We start from the raw sequence: 16,157 nt of genomic DNA, 5'->3' as shown, positions 1-16,157 counted from the left end.
CCTGGTTACAACCCCAGCTGGAATACCAACTCAGTTCTGATTCCACATGACCACCGCAACATTTTAATGAAAAAGTGACAAGTATAGTTTAAGACCATGAAAATGCTATTAAAAAAACAGAAACATTAGAAATAATTGTTCCTCGGTTTCCATCTCTGTGAAGTGCTTTGAGAGCGAAAGATGAAAAGCACTGTATAACAACTAGGTATTATCATCATTACTGAAGAGCAACATTTACAGTATATTGACAAACAACATGGGGAACTTCATATGGGGAGGAGGAGGGAGGAAAGAGAAAGGGGCATGCTACCTATGATTATCCTCTGCAACAATCTAAACGAAAACCAGGACCAAAGGTTTTACAAATAATCAATAGTTAGGAATATAAATAAGCAGACTGATTACCAAAATTGCAAAGCACCCACCAGCTCCACTGGCAGCTGCTAGCCGCTCAGCACTTTTGAAAGTCAGACACTTATTTACATGCCTGTAGAAGATCCAAGAAGTGGAAGGCCAAAACTAACCCCCCAAAAAATAAAACTCACTTTTAAGGTGATCTGCAAACTGATCCCAGCCAACTGCAACATTCCTAGTTCTCTTGTTGTTCTAGATGGCAAGTAGGTGCTCCCCCTTTTCCTTAGGTCAAGTTGGTGAATGAGTCACTTAACCCAGTTCAGAAGGCCCTTGACTCAGAGCCACCAAATGTATAGTCAGCAAAACAGTCTACAGGCCAGTAACCTGGGGCCTGTCCTCGGTCAGCCAGCCTGGCTTCTGGTCCTCAATCTCTTATTCAGCTTTCTTTTCCTGTTTATATAGCCCAGTCCCAAGGACAGGGCAGGGCATTCCTGGACTACACGCAGGTTATTTTGGCTGTGAACTCCAGACTGTCCTGTAAAGGGGTAGTACACCCTAGCAGGGCGCCCAGCTAAAGACTTAGGAGCCTTACTGTAGGTTCCTATTGTTGAAAAAGCTTGGCCAAAGAAAATTACTTTTCAGCTCCAGTTGGATTTGATATGCTCTCATGCCTTTGTAATTTCTCCAGCTCTTAGGTGCTGGACTGCCAGAAGCACTAAGTCCCCCTGCTCTGAAGTCCATTGTTTGGGGGAGCTCAGCCCCTCTGGGAATCCCATGCCCACCTTGGACAGCAAAGCCCTCAGTATGAGAAGGGCAGTGAGAGAACTGCCCGCCACAGCTGTCTGCATCCTCAGACAGGGAATCCATGGTACTGCTGCTGTTTGCAAGCAAAAATAATCCCACTCCAAAGACAGAGCCCCAGCCCTGGGAACTGATCCCATCCCCATCCTGTCCAGCTCAGCCGCAGCTTCCCTGCGAGGGTGTGGCTGTCTGCAAAGCAGGGGGCACGGAGTGGGGGCCTCACTGAGGTACGGATGCACCATGGACCCTGCCACAGGATCTGCTAATGTAGAGCAGCTGTAGGAAAGGGGTGGGGGAAGATGTACCACCCCACACTAGGGCAGCTCCGGGAGATGGGAGGCAGCAAGGAGAGAAGGTTCATGGATCAGAGACACAGGAGGGGACAAGGCAAGTCAAACATGCCCCCACTTGTGCATCAGCCCAAATGCCCCTCCCCAAACATGCCTGTGTCCTGGCAACCTAAATACCCTTCCCCACACAGCCTGGTAACCCTAATGCTGCTCCTCCCCTGCACTGGTGCAGAAGGTCACAGGGAGACTTTTTCCCAGCTTGGCTTCATGGCTGATGCACTCCAGCAACTCCAGCATTTCCCAGTGTATGGGGGAGTCAGCAGGGATCCACCCCAGTGGCTCCCATGGTGGGAGGGTTGGTTCAAACTGTCACATTAGCACAGCTACCAATCTAAAATGCAGCATCCCCATCCAGGACCCAGAGTTCCACTCCCTGCTCCGATCCGTCTGGACCCCAGAGTCTGCCCGCCCTGTGCAGAGCCCCTTGTCCCATCCCATGTCCTTCCATCAGTTCCATGGATTAAATAGCCGGGCAGTGCCCCTCCAGCAGCCCGTCCAGTAGCAAGCCCCCCAGACCCTATTGCATGAAACACTAAGAGGCATGATGCCTACTAAAATGAAAGATTTTCACAATTTGACAAAACTTCAGCTCCGTCACAGGTATGGTTCACTGAAAGCAGCGGCCAATAACTCAGACATAATACATTTTATGTATGATTAATGCTGTGGTACACTGGCATGCCGAATGGACTGAAATATGACAAGTTAATATTATGGTTAAAAGAACAGGGCTAACACGCTAAGCATCAGGAAAGCAACAAAGAGCAGTGCAGTTGCAAGGGCTAAATAATGAAGTACAGATTAATCTGCCATAAAAATATAATTACCTTATAGAACACCTCTCAAACACTCTATGAAGCAAGAGATTTATGAGTATTTTTCTTTGGGGGCTGTCTAATTTACCTTAAAAAAATAGATTTAAAAGACCTGATTTGCTGTAATTCCTGCCTATTGAATTTAACCAAAAAAACAGCACAAGAAAGATACATTTTATGTCTTGTTGATTAAGAGAGCTTTGAAGGCAGCTGCTTTTGTATGCCATTATATTACTCCAATAGTTACAATCTAAGATAATGATTAAAATAAAAGGTAAATGGGCTTTAAAAATTTTAATTGCCCATCCTATTAAAAGCATAGCTCCAGCAGAATGCTCATGGGATTTTAAAAGAACATAATTTTTATATAGTACCAATTGCATGCTTTAGAGACAAGCAAGAAGATATGATCTGGGGCTGAAGGCGCTCTGATCCAGCTGACAGGGAGCTAAGCAGGGGTTGGGGAAGTGGGAATCCAACCACTGATCCACACACAGGGCACAAATCGGCTCTGCATCCATTCCATGACTGTTATTAATGGACTATAACAAGGTTCAAAAAAGAACTAGATAAGTTCATGGAGGACAGGTCTATCAATGGCTATTAGCCAGGATGGGCAGGGATGGTGTCCCTAGACTCTGTTTGCCAGAAGTTGGGAATGGGCAACAGGAGATGCATCACTAGATGATTACCTGTTCTGTTCATTCCCTCTGGGGCACCTGGCACTGGCCACTGTTGGAAGACAGGATACTGGGCTAGATGGACCTTTGGTCTGACCTGGTATGGCCATTCTTATGTTATCAGCTGCCAATGCTTTTCTATGCAGAGCTTCTAATCTGCTGCAGCCACTTGTTTTTGGATCCAGCAACCCTTTCCCCCATCGTTCACTTCTGCATCCTGATGGTTAGAACCGAGGTGGAGTCTGCTCGCCAGCACACCGTGAGTTTGAAGGCCTTTCAGAATGGACACTCCCCATGGCTCTAACTATATAGCGTTACAGGCATGAGGGTTTCACAGCACGGGGAGCCTTGTGTGAGACCTGCCAAAAGGGGAATATTGCTCATGCCAACTGCACTGATCTGGACATGGTCTTGCTCCTGCGTCTGTTGTATATCTAAACGAAGAGACATGGACATTAATTGTCTGTGTCCTAAAACTGCCAGATGGGACTCCGTCTCAAACGATGAGGAATTTTTATAAAAAGTTACCTTTGACTTTCCTGTAGGAAGACACTGCTGTTAGAAGCTAGACTGTGAAAAGCTAAGTCATTTTCATAGAGGCCATGTGCTAGAACCAGAACTATCATTTGCCCATTGCAATGCACCGAAACAATTTTGGACTTATCTACTTCACTGTAAGGAGAGTTTCGTTCCACCTGAGTTGGCTATAAGCAGATTCCCCGTACGTGACTTTACAACAAATTAAAATATTTAGAACAGGATCATGAGGAATTGCTCATTAATGTGATAGCAGGGGAGAAAATGCAAGTGGTGGGAGCACATCCAAAACAATGACTAACATTAGGACCTAATTACCAAGTTCATATTCCTGTAAAACAAATTGGGAGCAGTTTTTCCTCCAAGCCTGTTTGTATGCAAAATACAGAACCTAATAGGTCCTCTAAGCTGTTCTGCACCACTGCTGGTATGTTACCCGATCTCTCAAGTCTCCCACACTTCACAGTTGCAACATATCTGCCTCCTCAGGTATTTCTTTTTATTACTAATTTTATATTTTGTTGAGGTTTTTTTTTCCCCCCAAAAATAAGGGGGAAAACAGAAAAAAACCCTAAAAAGTAAAGGGAAGGAAGGTAGGAAGGAGAAAACAAAATTATATCTCTGTTTCTATCCACTAAGAATTAATCAGACTTCTAAAAAAGTTAGAGCAAATCCTTCCAAATTCGCCTGAGGTGCCTCGTGCCTCTTCTCTCTACCGCCACCACTCTACCGATGCTCCTGTCAGAGGGAACCATTTGAATCCTTTATAGTAACATTTTCTAAACTGGACTCAGCACAAGAGATGCACCTAGATAGTTGTGTGCCTTCTCAGGTGTCATTTTGTATTGATCAGAATCTCAAACCTGCTCAAGGCTTAGGCAAGAGATCACTAACTGGTGTAGCCTACACAAATCATGCATGTTTCTTAGGTGTCCAGCGGCTCAGCTCAATAAGCATTACACATTATTAAAACCTTTAGCCAAGGTTTTGGGTTAGTGACTCGGGGGTCCAAGATGAAACTCCCGCAAATGGAGCCTGGTTTTGAGGGTAGGTGCTTAGCACCATCTGAAAACCAGGCCCCTTCCAGGCATTTCAAATTAAGCACTCCAAAACTGAGGCAACAGTCACTACTGAGAACCTTACCTTCCCCTTGTTGTGGGCTGGGATTTCAAGAGGAGCCAAATGAGTTAGGTTGAAAGTCTATGCCTTAGGATCCTTTGAAAAAATCACAGCCCACAAAGACAAGAGCAGGTTAGTGCAACAAAGTCAAGGCACATACAGGAACAGAAAGACAAAGGTAAGTTTGTTACAAGGCTGGAAACCGTCTCTTTAGATTCCAGGCTTCGCCTTATAAGAAAATGTGATGTCTCCACATCATATTTCAACTGCTATTTCTCTTTGCTATTTGAAATTCTGGCTAAATGGATTTTACTGCAAACTACACATTCAGGAATTGTGGTTTCTCTGAGTGCTAAAATTAAAACAAAGTTCAGTCTCTTTTAAAAGAGAAACCAGGATAGACTACTGGTGTTAGCATAAAAACATAGAAGTGTAGGGCTGAAGAGGTCGTTTGCTGAGGAAGGATTAAGTATACCTAATGGATTTGCATAATGGCTTTATGCAGGATGTGTCGTTATTACAAGGACACTTCCTAATTCAGATTTCATAGACTTTTTTTTTTTATGGACTAGTGGAGTTTAATTTTAAAAAAAGAATGAGAAGAGATCATTTATATTGTGCCTATTGTAAAAGCATCCATCTGATAAACATGGAGACAGCAGAGTACTCTTCTGTGAGTAATAGGGGGGAGAGAATCCATCTTGCTCACCACAGCCATCATTCCTCTGACCCAAGAGAAAGTTAAAAATGTACACAATAGATTTGTTTATTTACAGACATTTTTACTGTGGACCATTTGTGTGGGGGTGATTTCATCTGGAGAGAAATGGGTAAATAAACGTGTGCAACTTCACAGTACCCAAAGCACATGCTTTCAGCTTCAGATTCATCTGCACACTAAATGCGGCCACATTAAAAATGGCCTGTTCAGTGATTTTGGAGACTTTCCGTTCTCTGTCATAGAAAGATAACTAGGGCACTCGGCTCAGAGTCAGGAGATGCGAGTTCTATTCCTTGGGCAAGTCACTTTGCCACCCGATCCCTCCATTTTCCTTCCCATTCTTCATCTATTTAACGTGTACGCTCCATGGAGCTGAGACAGGCTCAGAGCACCCAGCACACCAGGGCCCTGATCTCAGTTGGGACCTCTAGGTGGTGCTGTAATACGAAGAATAATAATTTGAAGTTATTTCTCCCCATGAATCCCCAACTAAGTTTCTAATTTTTCTTGCCAGATCCCATTTGGCTGGCAGATTTGCAGCCTTTGTGGAATATAACTTGGGGAGCAAAACGCTGACTGTGAAGAAACTCCTCTCCTATCCTCAGGGAGTGACTTTAGGAGCCCAACAGAGCACATGGGGCAGCTCAGAAGCTAGAAAAGCTATGACAATGCTGTGACCCTAACAATATCCCTATGCAAGAGGACAAGGTGCACATTGGTATCTGGATTTTCACCTGGCCTGACCTGATCAGTGTACCCCAGACCACTGATGTCATAACCTGTATCTAAAAGGTGTCAGGTAAAACATTAATAGAAAGCTAACCACATACTGCTCATTGATATTATTGTGATATATATTTACAGATGTCCAATTCAAAATTTACGAACATGTTGGAAATTATAAGTGTGTCTGCCAACCAGGACAAAAGTTACCGCATCCTAGACAAAGGAATAGGTTCTGCCATCTGGAAGGCATCACCAAGGTACATTAAGACAGAAGCTCTCTACCTTTTTCTTTCTAAGGCCCACCCCTCCAACATGCTATAAAAACTCCATGTCCCACCTGTTCCACAACAACCGGTTTTCTTCATATAAAAGTCAGGGCTGAAATTAGAGTGTAGCACTCAGGGCAATTCACTGGGACCCCACGCCACGGGGTCCTCGTAAAGCTAAGTTGCTCAGGCTTCGGCTTTAGGCCCGGGTGGTTGGGCTTGGGGCCCTGGGCTACAGCCCCATGCAGCAGGACTTCAGCTTTCTGCCCCAGATCCCAGTGAGTCTAACCTCAGTCCTGCTTGGCAGACCCCCTGAAAACTGCACGTGGCCCTGGGCCCCCGGTTGAGAACTGCTGCTTTAAGAGACAGTGGGAATGCAAATTACATAGAAGATACACAGAACCATCAAGACAGCATGGGGAGGAGATTGCAGAAAACAGATCAATTTGCATTTTAGCAAACACCAGTCGGGGAAGAAGCAGCATGAAACTTCCTTCACCAGGAGACTCCACGTCGCCTTCCTCACAGTTTAAATGAACTTTATTTTGGGGGGTAACCTTCAGAAGAAACCATTTCAAAGCTTCATTGAACTATAAAGGGAGAGGCAAAAAAACCCAAGTTATTTTTCACCTCAGACGACAAAGGAACCGAGCCCTTTGGACATTGTGGGAGATCCTAACCAGAGGGCTTGGTCAGCCATCTTGCTGATGGGACTATCAGTAAGGAAACTGTCTTGAACAAAGCCTGTAGCTTCTTGTGTTCAAGTCTTTGCCTCTGGAAAGTGCTTTTCACTTTTACTTGCTTGTACCCATTTCCATATCTATCCTTTGTATTTTGAACTAACTTGAAATCCTATCTCCTTTTGTTAATACACTTGTTTTACTTTTAATCTAAACCAACCCAATGCTGTGTTTGACTTAAAGTGAATGTTAATTCCAGTTAAGGTGGCAAGCTGCTGGGTATTGTGCCTTTAAAGAACAATGAACCTTAATCTCTCTCTGAATGGTCCAGGAGAGGGCTGGACATTGCAGAGCACATGGTTTTGGAGAAAATTCATGTGTTGGGGTCATCTTGCCAGATGTCACCAGAGCATGGCTGAGGTGTCACAAGCAAGCTGCTGGAACCAGAATTGCTGAGTCAGAGCTGCTTAACTCACAGGAACTCAGCACAGGCTTGGATGCTGGCTGGGAGCATCCAGACAAGAGAACCACAGTAGAAGAGCATTTTGAGGCACTCAGGGTTACAGGGCAGGCACTGACAACCCCTCACTCCAGAATGTGACGAATACAAATTAATAATAAATATTATTATTAGGAAGAATAATAATAAATATTATTATTAGGTACAAGTTACCAGCTGGTAGCTCAATGAGTAAAAGGGACTTAAAAAAAAAAAAAACCAGGATTGTATGCATCATCCCTAAGATTTCCTGAAATTAAACAAATGCATAATAAAAATACTTGCAGCTTTTTTTTCAGATTTTGAAACAAAATAATTACCACTAGAGAGTGGTATGCATTTCCTAAAGCTTTGTACCAAGATTAAGGCAATGACTTTTAAAGTCCTAACACTTTTTTTCATTGCACAGAATGAAAAATTAAACTGCAGAACCCATAGCTTGAAAAATTAGTGGGATTCAAAAAAAGGATTTGACATTTATATGAATAAAGAAAACATCCAGAGATTTATTACACATGATTTTAGAAATGTGTTTTTATGGGGAGTTATAAACCCTCATGCTTCAGGCCCTAAGCTGATAACTAGCTCACAGTGGTTAGGGAGAAATTTTTGCTGTGGTCAGGTACCGCCATGATGTATCCTCTGAAGCATCAGATACTGGTCACTGTCAGAAAAAGGACTACTGGTCTGACCCATCCTGATAATTACTATCTTCCCATTATAATGTTCACACAAGGAAGAAAGGAAAGCAGCAGAATACGGACCCTGGACTTCAGAAAAGCAGACTTTGACTCCCTCAGGGAACTGATGGGCAAGATCCCCTGGGAGAATAACATGAGGGGGAAAGGAGTCCAGGAGAGCTGACTGTATTTTAAGGACTCCTTATTGAGGTTACAGGGACAAACCATCCCGATGTGTAGAAAGAATAGTAAATATGGCAGGCGACCAGCTTGGCTTAACAGTAAATCCTTGCTGATCTTAAGTACAAAAAAGAAGCTTACAAGAAGTGGAAGACTGGACAAATGACCAGGGAGGAGTATAAAAATATTGCTCAGGCATGCAGGAGTGATATCAGGAAGGCCAAATCACACTTGGAGTTGCAGCTAGCAAGAGATGTTAAGAGTAACAAGAAGGGTTTCTTCAGGTATGTTAGCAACAAGAAGAAAGTCCAGGAAAGTGTGGGCCCCTTACTGAATGAGGGAGGCAACCTAGTGACAGAGGATGTGGAAAAAGCTAATGTACTCAATGCTTTTTTTGCCTCTGTCTTCACGAACAAGGTCAGCTCCCAGACTACTGCACTGGGCAGCACAGCATGGGGAGGAGGTGACCAGCCCTCTGTGGAGAAAGAAGTGGTTCGGGACTATTTAGAAAAGCTGGACGTGCACAAGTCCATGTGGCCAGATGCGTTGGCGGATGTGATTGCAGAGCCACTGGCCATTATCTTTGAAAACTCATGGTGATCAGGGGAAGTCCCGGACGACTGGAAAAAGGCTAATGTAGTGCCCATCTTTAAAAAAGGGAAGAAGGAGGATCCTGGGAACTACAGGCCAGTCAGCCTCACCTCAGTCCCCGGAAAAATCATGGAGCAGGTTCTCAAGGAATCAATTCTTAAGCACTTAGAGGAGAGGAAAGTGATCAGGAACAGTCAGCATGGATTCACAAAGGGCAAGTCATGCCTGACTAATCTAATTGCCTTCTATGATGAGATAACTGGTTCTGTGGATGAAGGGAAAGCAGTGGACGTGTTGTTCCTTGACTTTAGCAAAGCTTTTGACATGGTCTCCCACAGTATTCTTGCCAGCAAGTTAAAGAAGTATGGGCTGGATGAATGGACTATAAGGTGGATAGAAAGCTGGCTAGATTGTCGGGCTCAACGGGTAGTGATCAATGGCTCCATGTCTAGTTGGCAGCCGGTATCAAGTGGAGTGCCCCAAGGGTCGGTCCTGGGGCCGGTTTTGTTCAATATCTTCATAAATGATCTGGAGGATGGTGTGGATTGCACCCTCAGCAAGTTTGCAGATGACACTAAACTGGGAGGAGAGGTAGATACGCTGGAGGGTAGGGATAGGATACAGAGGGACCTACACAAATTGGAGGATTGGGCCAAAAGAAATCTGATGAGGTTCAACAAGGACAAGTGCAGAGTCCTGCACTTAGGACGGAAGAATCCAAAGCATCGCTACAGACTAGGGACCGAATGGCTCGGCAGCAGTTCAGCAGAAAAGGACCTAGGGGTTACAGTGGACGAGAAGCTGGATATGAGTCAACAGTGTGCCCTTGTTGCCAAGAAGGCCAATGGCATTTTGGGATGTATAAGTAGGGGCATTGCCAGCAGATCGAGGGACGTGATCGTTTCCCTCTGTTTGACATTGGTGAGGCCTCATCTGGAGTACTGTGTCCAGTTTTGGGCCCCACACTACAAGATGTGGAAAAATTGGAACACGTCCAGAGGAGGGCAACAAAAATGATAGGGGACTGGAACACATTACTTGTGAGGAGAGGCTGAGGGAACTGGGGATGTTTAGTCTACGGAAGAGAAGAATGAGGGGGGATTTGATAGCTGCTTTCAACTACCTGAAAGGGGGTTCCAAAGAGGATGGCTCTAGACTGTTCTCAGTGGTAGCAGATGACAGAACAAGGAGTAATGGTCTCAAGTTGCAGTGGGGGAGATTTAGGTTGGATATTAGGAAAAACTTTTTCACTAGGAGGGTGGTGAAACACTGGAATGCGTTACCTAGGGAGGTGGTGGAATCTCCTTCCTTAGAAGTTTTTAAGGTCAGGCTTGACAAAGCCCTGGCTGGGATGATTTAATTGGGGATCGGTCCTGCTTTGAAGACCGATAATTCTATGATTCTGTGATTCAATTAACTGTAATATGGTAGAGGGCTTTACAAAAATCACCTCAGCCATGCTCACCACAGAAATCTCTCTTCAGCATGTTTTCAGTCTCTCAGGGCAGTTTATCTTTCATTCCATGTTCCACAACCACCAGTTTGCTTTGATGTGCATCTAACACCATACATTCCTGATTATCGTTGCATGAAATTCAGTAAATTCCCATAGTTTCTTGTACTTAAACAGAAGATTATGCAGGTGTCAAGGTTCCTCCCCCACTCTGAACTCTAGGGTACAGATGTGGGGACCTGCATGAAAAACCTCCTAAGCTTATCTTTACCAGCTTAGGTCAAAACTTCCCCAAGGTACAAAATATTCCACCCTTTGTCCTTGGATTGGCCGCTACCACCACCAAACAAATACTGGTTACTGGGGAAGAGCTGTTTGGACACGTCTTTCCCCCCAAAATACTTCCCAAAACCTTGCACCCCACTTCCTGGACAAGGTTTGGTAAAAAAGCCTCACCAATTTGCCTAGGTGACTACAGACCCAGACCCTTGGATCTTAAAAACAATGAACAATCCTCCCAACACTTGCACCCCCCCCTTTCCAGGGAAATGTTGGATAAAAAGCCTCACCAATTTGCATAGGTGACCACAGACCCAAACCCTTGGATCTGAGAACAATGAAAAAGCATTCAGTTTTCTTACAAGAAGACTTTTAATAGAAATAGAAGTACATAGAAATAAAAAAAAAATCCCCCCTGTAAAATCAGGATGGTAAATACTTTACAGGGTAATTAGATTCAAAACATAGAGAACCCCTCTAGGCAAAAACCTTAAGTTACAAAAAAGATACACAGACAGAAATAGTTATTCTATTCAGCACAATTCTTTTCTCAGCCATTTAAAGAAATCATAATCTAACACGTACCTAGCTAGATTACTTACTAAAAGTTCTAAGGCTTCATTCCTGGTCTATCCCCGGCAAAGACAAAATATAGACAGACACACATACACTTTGTTTCTCTCACTCCTCCCAGCTTTTGAAAGTATCTTGTCTCCTCATTGGTCATTTTGGTCAGGTGCCAGCGAGGTTACCTTTAGCTTCTTAACCCTTTACAGGTGAGAGGAGATTTCCTCTGGCCAGGAGGGATTTTACAGGGGTTTACCCTTCCCTTTATATTTATGACAGCAGGCAATTAGGTGAGAAAACAGTGATGGAAAGAATGATCAAAATCCATTTGTCCTTTCAGATTTTCTGTACTTTACATGGTCTTTACATCAAAAATCAATGGTGTTAATGCTAGTCATAAAATTGACTGCTACACTATTCCCTTTCCGTATTGCTGACATTAATCAGAGCAGCTGAACCAACCCATTAAATTGAAACATAATGACAAGCCTTAATGTAAAAAACAAACAAAAAAATCACCTTTAATTGGCAATTAGTTTACAGCCTTTGGTCAACCTCTAATTAAGAGATTCCAGTTCCAAAACGACTCCACTCTGTTCAAGGTAGGTAAGCTTTCATGAGTAGAAATCCCCAACTTTAATTTTTTGGAAAACAATTCTTCAGTGTAGCAGCTTCAGAAAGGGCTCTGAAGATCGCTGCAGGGCAAGCCTTCCAGTCCTTAGAGTGGCAAAACAAATGGGAATTTTGTCCAAGGAAGAAATGCAGCATCTGGCCCTAATGCTCAGATCCTGCAACATCAACGAGACTACAAATGGCCTGACCTGGCTGCCCTCAAAGGCTCCTAGTTCCTAAAGTTGATGGGTGTGGCTGGAAAGGTCAAAGGTTACCCTTCGTATAGCCATGCAGGGCTCTGAATGCTGTCCAGTACGCAACGTCCTGACAAAGCTAGGAGCAGCTTTGGTCTCATGTCCTGCTAGGTGGATGTAGAATTATAATAAAGGAACTGTTTAAGGCACATATTCCTTGCATTCATGCAAAGACCCCAAACATGGCACACTATAGGCTGCAAGAAAAAGAACCCAGCTCAAGCAAATTGGCACTCAACTCACTCACAATATAGCAACCCCAACAAAAGTGAAAGTTTAGGGCCAGATTCTGCTCTCATTTGCACTGAGATCTAGAATAATCTAGAATAATGTAATCTAGAATAAGGCCACCAACCTGAACACCAAAACCTGGCCCTTTGTCTTGGAATGCATATGTACTGCTTCAGTGTGCTGGGGTAAATCCTTTCGAGACATGTAGAAGCAATTAGCCAAAATCTGTCCTTGGTAGCTCAGGCATAATTAAGAGCACAATTTAGCCTTATATGGAAGTCACAATTACAACCCCAAACAGCCTTCCACATGGAACAAAGGTTGCATATTCAACCTTGTTGCGGATTTCTCTTATTCCAGTAAGAGCTATCTTACTATTCCATTTTTCTTGGGTGTGGAAGGATCCACGTTTCTTTCTTTCCCTCTGTTTTCGATATGCATTAGCACACCAGTATCTATGTTCTTCACAGTACAGAATTTCTCAGTTTTGTTTGTGGTGCTTTTGCATCAGTTTTACATTTGCTCTCATTGAAATGAAAACGTAAATCACCCTTGGAAATGCTTTGTCAGCTCCTCTTCTTTCATGAAATGTCAAATAAAAAAAAATTCAATGGATGAAATAAATACTTTCTTATAAATCACCAAGTTAGAGCTTCTTGGTATTTGTTTAAAGACAACAGAAACGTCTAACAGTTAAAAGAGGTTACATCATTTAAAAGATGGGAAAACTTGAACAGACCCAGTACAAGTCCACACAGCATTTGGTCCAGCACCATTCTAAATTAAATGAGATTTAATTCTCCTTTGTTTAGCTGACACAACCAGTGATCAGTCCCCATCTTTCCCCTGCAAGAGTTCCAACGAATACATATATGCATAGAACCTTTTCAGCTAAAGATCTCTGAGTGCTTTTCAAAAGTCAGTATGAGCAGCCCCGTTTTACAGATAAAGAATAAAGAAGTTAAGGGACTTGCCCAAGGTCACACAACATGTCAGTGTCAGAACAGAACTCTGGCTTCCCAAGTCAACCCAGTGGGACACAGTGACTCTTCTAGAAGGACAGAGAATGCTCTCCTTTGGGTATTTCCCAAGTCATCAACTCTCAAGGGCAGCATGGTCTAGTGGACTGGGACTAAATAGAGCTGGATTATATTCCCAGCTCTGGCACTGGATTGCAGGGTGACCTTGGGCAAGTCACTTCCCCTCAGTTTGCTCATCTATAAAATAGGGAAGATGATGCTTACCTCCTCTGTAAAGTGCTTTGAGATCTACAGCTGAAAAGCGATATACAAGAGCTAGGAATTAACAACTCCTGCAGAGGAAAAAATAGAAGTCTGACACCAGGTAAGCAAAACAGGAACTGATCCTTAACCAGTCTTTTAAAATGTAATTATTTGTAATTTCAGGTCTCCAGGTATCCCAGTAGAGACCAATGATGTGGAATATAAATCAGGTTTGATTTTGCAATATTATTTACAAACTTCTTCGTTCCCTTTTCTTTTCTACAAGAGATATTAGAAACGTTAGAAAAGGCTAAGTATGTGTTTATTCTTTCCAAAGTCCAGATGTTTTTGTTAAAGATTCATTCTGGTTATACTCGGTACGCCATGCTGAAAGAGGGCAACATATTTCAGGGAGTATCATTTAACATAAAACATTGTACCTTTCTAACTTTCATGATGTTTCAATTCACAATGATTACATCAATAAATCTTGTCAACAAAATCATTAAAGCTAGCAAACAGCTGGTGGAGAAGAGATGGTCTACTGTGCATGAGAGGCAGATTTTTCTAAATTTATAGCGACACATAATTGAATACTGATGTCAATGTCTGTTGCAAATTTTGAATTTTACAGTCTCCTTAAAAAAATATATCTTGGTTCAGAAACAAAGACCAGTCTTTCCAAACCGACTAACAGAGATTTCTTCCCTCAACCACACAAAATAATCTCCACACAAACCAAAATCTGTTGCAAGCGTAAAAGCTATAATTATTGGCATATATTATGTAATAGAGCATTAGCCCCAAAGCACAACTAAGACTTTACTCTGAAGATACATATTTACAAACATCATGTATAAACACACAGAACCAAAGAGTAAGTTGCAGTAAGGATCACATTAAAAAGAAGAGCTAAGTAAACAATACCAGACACAAGCTTGCATAATTTTGAAATCTAGATCCAGGCATCTCCATATACACTCAGATATCTATGAGGAATTACGTAGAAGTGAAAAGAAAAGGAGTACTTGTGGCACCTTAGAGACTAACCAATTTATTTGAGCATAAGCTTTCGTGAGCTACAGCTCACTTCATCGGATGCATACTGTGGAAAGTGTAGAAGATCTTATTATATAAAACACAAAGCATGAAAAAATACCTCCTCCCACCCCACTCTCCTGCTGGTAATAGCTTATCTAAAGTGACCACTCTCCTTACAGTGTGTATGATAATCAAGGTGGGCCATTTCCAACACAAATCCAGGTTTTCTCACCCCCCCCGCCCCCCCCCACACACAAACCTCACTCTCCTGCTGGTAATAGCTTATCCAAAGTGACCACTCTCCTTACATTGTGTATGATAATCAAGGTGGGCCATTTCCAGCACAAATCCAGGGTTTAACAAGAACGTCGGGGTGGGGGGGGGAGGGTAGGGAAAAACAAGGGGAAATAGGCTACCTTGCATAATGACTTAGCCACTCCCAGTCTCTATTCAAGCCTAAGTTAATTGTATCCAGTTTGCAAATGAATTCCAATTCAGCAGTTTCTCGCTGGAGTCTGGATTTGAAGTTTTTTTTGTTGTAAAATAGCGACTTTCATGTCTGTAATCGCGTGACCAGAGAGATTGAAGTGCTCTCCGACTGGTTTATGAATGTTATAATTCTTGACATCTGATTTGTGTCCATTTACTCTTTTACGTAGAGACTGTCCAGTTTGACCAATGTACATGGCAGAGGGGCATTGCTGGCACATGATGGCATATATCACATTGGTGGATGTACAGGTGAACGAGCCTCTGATAGTGTGGCTGATCTTATTAGGCCCTGTGATGGTGTCCCCTGAATAGATATGTGGGCACAGTTGGCAACGGGCTTTGTTGCAAGGATAGGTTCCTGGGTTAGTGGTTCTGTTGTGTGGTATGTGGTTGCTGGTGAGTATTTGCTTCAGGTTGGGGGGCTGTCTGTAGGCAAGGACTGGTCTGTCTCCCAAGATTTGTGAGAGTGTTGGGTCATCCTTCAGGATAGGTTGTAGATCCTTAATAATGCGGAGGGGTTTTAGTTGGGGGCTGAAGGTGACGGCTAGTGGCGTTCTGTTATTTTCTTTGTTAGGCCTGTCCTGTAGTAGGTGACTTCTGGGAACTCTTTTGGCTCTATCAATCTGTTTCTTCACTTCCGCAGGTGGGTATTGTAGTTGTAAGAATGCTCGATAGAGATCTTGTAGGTGTCTGTCTCTGTCTGAGGGGTTGGAGCAAATGGGGTTGTATCGCAGAGCTTGGCTGTAGACGATGGATAGTGTGGTGTGGTCAGGGTGAAAGCTGGAGGCATGTAGGTAGGAATAGCGGTCAGTAGGTTTCCGGTATAGGGTGGTGTTTATGTGACCATCGTTTATTAGCACTGTAGTGTCCAGGAAGTGGATCTCTTGTGTGGACTGGACCAGGCTGAGGTTGATGGTGGGATGGAAATTGTTGAAATCATGGTGGAATTCCTCAAGGGCTTCTTTTCCATGGGTCCAGATGATGAAGATGTCATCAATATAGCGCA

The 16,157-nt window shown here is 43.2% G+C and overlaps 1 protein-coding gene across 7 annotated transcripts in view; it reads right to left on the bottom strand.

Annotated features, from left to right (window-relative positions):
- LOC102929958 (S-adenosyl-L-methionine-dependent tRNA 4-demethylwyosine synthase TYW1) overlaps positions 1–16,157 on the bottom strand; it is a 130,585-nt gene that overhangs the window by 47,402 nt on the left and 67,026 nt on the right. The gene's annotated exons all lie outside the window — the stretch shown is intronic.

This window comes from Chelonia mydas, chromosome 17 (assembly GCF_015237465.2).
Source record: "Chelonia mydas isolate rCheMyd1 chromosome 17, rCheMyd1.pri.v2, whole genome shotgun sequence".
In the NCBI taxonomy this organism is placed as follows: Eukaryota; Metazoa; Chordata; order Testudines; family Cheloniidae; genus Chelonia; species Chelonia mydas.
Note: the sequence above shows the minus strand (reverse complement) of the source record. Positions and strands in the feature narration are given on the sequence as shown.